At 49.2% G+C, this 5,000-nt stretch overlaps 2 non-coding genes across 2 annotated transcripts; both read right to left on the bottom strand.

The window, feature by feature from the left end:
* Window positions 1-74: 74 nt before the first annotated feature.
* On the bottom strand, window positions 75-231 carry LOC137925075 (5.8S ribosomal RNA). Its single transcript, XR_011107654.1, has one exon. It is a non-coding gene; the product is annotated as a 5.8S ribosomal RNA (ribosomal RNA).
* Window positions 232-1,047: 816 nt separating this feature from the next.
* Window positions 1,048-2,951, bottom strand: LOC137925061 (small subunit ribosomal RNA). The gene has a single exon (XR_011107643.1). It is a non-coding gene; the product is annotated as a small subunit ribosomal RNA (ribosomal RNA).
* Between the last annotated feature and the right edge of the window lie 2,049 nt (window positions 2,952-5,000).

Genomic DNA, 5,000 nt, shown 5'->3' with positions numbered 1-5,000 from the left:
GCGCGCATCGACCGGCGCGAGCGCACGTAGCGCGCGTTCTACACCGAACAGTGTGGTTTTTATATTTTAACAGCCGGCCCTCAGACAGGAGTGGTCCTGGATATTTCTCCACGGACCGCAATGTGCGTTCGAAATGTCGATGTTCAAATGTGTCCTGCAGTTCACACTATGACGCGCAGTTAACTGCGTTCTTCATCGACCCGCGAGCCAAGTGATCCACCGTCCAGGGTAATGGTTTTTTCTTAATGTTGTTATTACTTACGGTAGCGGCCTACGGCTCTCGCCGTCGGCCACTTGATTGTCCGTTTTTATGTATTAACGTCGAAAGTTGGTCGAATTCATGTGCGCCGAGGCGTTCATAAAGAAACGGCACCGAAAAAGCTTAACGCCCCGACGCGAATCCTTTAGAATGATGAACGACGACGACCCGCGCACCCCCCAACGAGCTGGCGTGACGCACGACATTGTCATCTTTCTAACCGCTTAAATTTCGTTTTGTATAGCGCCAACCGACAATAAAGGGCCTGAGCTAGGCAGTGGGGATTTTCACCGCTTCGAACGCTCCGTTTGGTATGCCCCGGTCGGCGCTCGTCTCTCGGCGTTTTTCCGCCACCCGGCCGCTTCGACGGCGGCGGAGGCAGCGGCGGCGGTAGCACTTTCGACGAATGCCACCACCGCCACCGGCCACCGCCACGGCGCCGTCGCCGCTGCGCCGTTAGGCGTAATAGACGCTAGAGACAATTATTTCACATTTTATTTTTTATACATATATACAAACACGCACACACACACGCACGCACACGCGCGCGCGCTCGTCCGCATTAGATACGAACAGCAGCGCGCGCGCGTACGTACATATATATGTATATATGTCGTATATATATATCATTATGGATGTATTACATATATATATGTGTAAACACGGTATGTACGAAGTCGTCGTCGTCGTCGTCGTCGTCGTCGTCGCAACAGCAACAACAGCAACAGCAACAGCGGCGCAACAACGTTCGTGAACATATCACGCGTCTCGCACACATACACACACGTTAATGATCCTTCCGCAGGTTCCCCTACGGAAACCTTGTTACGACTTTTACTTCCTCTAAATGATCAAGTTTGGTCAACTTCCCAGCAACGCCGACGGCCGTGAAGCCACCGCGTGTCGGTCCGAAGACCTCACTAAATCATTCAATCGGTAGTAGCGACGGGCGGTGTGTACAAAGGGCAGGGACGTAATCAACGCGAGCTTATGACTCGCGCTTACTAGGAATTCCTCGTTTATGGGGGATAATTGCAAACCCCAATCCCCAGCACGAAGGAGTTTCAACGGGTTGCCCGGGCCTCTAGGCCAGGGAGAACATGCTGATTCCTTCAGTGTAGCGCGCGTGCGGCCCAGGACATCTAAGGGCATCACAGACCTGTTATTGCTCAATCTCGTGCGGCTCGAAGCCGCCGGTCCCTCTAAGAAGAATTTTAATACGTCGCCAGTGAGTTGCGCCACCGGAGCGGCGCACACCTAAATGACGACGCCTATTTAGCAGGCTAGAGTCTCGTTCGTTACCGGAATTAACCAGACAAATCGCTCCACCAACTAAGAACGGCCATGCACCACCACCCACCGAATCAAGAAAGAGCTGTTAATCTGTCAATCCTTCCGGTGTCCGGGCCTGGTGAGATTTCCCGTGTTGAGTCAAATTAAGCCGCAGGCTCCACTCCTGGTGGTGCCCTTCCGTCAATTCCTTTAAGTTTCAGCTTTGCAACCATACTCCCCCCGGAGTCCAAAATCTTTGGTTTCCCGGAAGCTGCCCGCCGAGCCATCGTAGTAACGTCGGCGGATCGCTAGATGACATATTTACGGTTAGAACTAGGGCGGTATCTAATCGCCTTCGAACCTCTAACTTTCGTTCTTGATTGATGAAAACACCTTTGGCAAATGCTTTCGCTGATGTTCGTCTTGCGACGATCCAAGAATTTCACCTCTAACGTCGCAATACGAATGCCCCCAGTTATCCCTATTAATCATTACCTCGGAGTTCTGAAAACCAACAAAATAGAACCGAGATCATATTCTATTATTCCATGCACGAAATATTCAAGCAGCATTTTGAGCCCGCTTTGAGCACTCTAATTTGTTCAAAGTAAAATTGTCGGCCCATCTCGACACTCACCGAAGAGCACCGCGATAGGATTTTGATATTGAACCGCCGTTTTACCGACGGCTCACCGACGATATGCTCCGCAGACGTGTCAGTATCACCGCGGATGCGGTGCACCGACAGCGCGGCGCACAAATGCAACTACGAGCTTTTTAACCGCAACAATTTTAGTATACGCTATTGGAGCTGGAGTTACCGCGGCTGCTGGCACCAGACTTGCCCTCCAATTGTTCCTCGTTAAAATATTTAAAGTGTACTCATTCCGATTACGAGGCCTCGTAAGAGTCCCGTATCGTTATTTTTCGTCACTACCTCCCCGTGCCGGGAGTGGGTAATTTGCGCGCCTGCTGCCTTCCTTGGATGTGGTAGCCGTTTCTCAGGCTCCCTCTCCGGAATCGAACCCTGATTCCCCGTTACCCGTGACAACCATGGTAGTCGCAGAAACTACCATCGAAAGTTGATAAGGCAGACATTTGAAAGATGCGTCGCCGGTGCTGGACCATGCGATCGGCAAAAGTTATCCAGATTCATCAAAATTAACGACTTCGGACGCGAGGCCCTCCGTCGATTGGTTTTGATCTAATAAAAGCACTCATCCCATCACTGGTCAGAGTTCTGATTGCATGTATTAGCTCTAGAATTACCACAGTTATCCAAGTAACCGAGGTAAGATCTAAGGAACCAAAACTGATATATTGAGCCATTCGCGGTATCGCCTTAATACGGCTTGCACTGAGACATGCATGGCTTAATCTTTGAGACAAGCATATAACTACTGGCAGGATCAACCAGGGAGCTAGCTAGTAGAGCTAACACACACCAACACCGCACATACGAGAGATATGAGGGTGATGATGATATGATAGACGTGTGACAAGCGACGCGTCGGACGTTCGAAACGCCGTGACGCGCCGGTGCCTAGGTAGCTTTTTGCGTGCGTGCGTGCGTGCGTATTTATTACAATACACACACAACACCACACCGCAACAACAAAATGAATTCGTTTTTCTATCTGTTCACGGAGGAAAATGTATATCTCAACACTCGCCTCGCGTTCGTCCAGATTTACTTTGGACGCGGCATCGCGTCCGATTCATCGGAACGTTCTTTGACGAGACACATACAAATCTTCACTTTTATAAAATATCGTTTCGCAAAACGAACAATGACCGATTTCCAGCCCGGTTTTAGAGAGATCCGAAATCCTTGATTTATATATCATGATCGACCGTCGCGCGACTAGCGCGCGACGAGCTCGTTGATGCGATGCGTTAAGGGCCGCCCCGAAGTCGACTCGGGAGCCCAACGCCGTTCGCGTTAATTAAACGAGACGTTCTCTTACGCCTTCCGCTCTTACATAACGGAGACGTCGTCCGACACAGTTTACGGTGTGTTGTTGTGGGGAGATGATCCCCTTTTTCTTCCCTCCTCCGCCGCCGCTGTGTCGTTCGTGCGTTTGTCGGTTATAGAAGTTTCAGTTTCGGGCGTTCTCGTTGGTGGCGCGCGTTGTTTGTGTATCGGTGTTATTAGTTTTGTTCGATTCGCGCGCGTTTTCTAAGAATAATTTTTAAATTTTTTTTTTTTTTTATAAAAAAAAAAAAAAAAACTAAATCTAAAAAAAACGCAATCTCCGCAAACAAACTAACACCACCACCACACACACACACACCCCACCAACCAAAAAAACACACTCCACACTCCACAACCACCAACAAACAAAACAAAACAGAAGAGCATCGGAGAGAACTCGATTCGGCCGACCGGCGCGTCTCGCGCCAGTCCCATGTATATGCGGGAACGACTGTATGCGTCTCCGCGTAGCGCTATAGAGCGTTCGCGTATCGATTGCATACCACCGATCTACATATCTATATCTGACCCTGATCTCGATGTCATCGTCGTCGTCATCATCATCATCATCATCATCATCATCATCGTTCGACCCGATCGCGGATTGCGCGTAGCCAGCCGCCGATGCGTTCGCGTATCGATTTCTGAAAACGACAGAGTCCGGTCCCGTTCGCGTATCGATGCATAAATTTCGTGCTGATGACGATCGCACTCTTTCATACGCGATGTCGACTGAGACAAAGAAAGGTGTCGTCGTCGTCGTCGTCGTCGTCGTCGTCGTCGTCGAGACGGTAGCGGTCCGTAATAAAGATCGTGCGGCCCGGCCTCGGGGTGCGGATAGTCACTCGGGCGTTCGCGTATCGATTTCGGAAAACGACAGAGTCCGGTCCCGTTCGTGTATCGATTTTCTAACGTGATATCGTCCTGATTCCGTGTGTTAAAATTACGATTAATGTCGATGCTAAAACTTTACTATCTTCAATATCGTCATCGTCATCATCGTCATCATCGTCATCATCGTCATCATCGTCATCATCATCATCACGTTGGGCACAAGCAGTGGAACGTTTAAACGCATCGTCGTCGGTCCATTCGCGGTCAAATTATTTATATCCAGTATTAAAATTATTGTATTGATTGATTGTGTGTTTCGTTACGGACGTGCCGCGCCTCGCGACTATTGTTATCGATCGCCGTTACCGAGCTCGTCATGATATTTATGCGTGCGGCGCATCGATTGAGATATATGTAAATAAGAGTGAGATACATAGTCATCATCATAATAATTAATATAAGAGTCGCGTCCGTAAAGCGGGTTGCGTTTGTATAATAAAGATTTAAGAAAAATAAATCGACTCGATCGAGAATCTTTGAAAGCTCCTTTGCAAATTATATAACGGTTTCTCACCCCGGCTTGAGACAAATACGGCGACGACCGCGCATATCGAAAGGTCGGTCGGCCTAACTACCTTAAAAAACACAGCCACTAAATAT

This window comes from Battus philenor, unplaced genomic scaffold, assembly GCF_028537555.1.
Source record: "Battus philenor isolate CCGP_79_NKW_IND1 unplaced genomic scaffold, ilBatPhil1.0.hap1 SCAF_25, whole genome shotgun sequence".
Taxonomy (NCBI): domain Eukaryota; kingdom Metazoa; phylum Arthropoda; class Insecta; order Lepidoptera; family Papilionidae; genus Battus; species Battus philenor.
The sequence above is the reverse complement of the archived record's forward strand: the minus strand, read 5'-3'. Positions and strand labels throughout refer to the sequence as shown.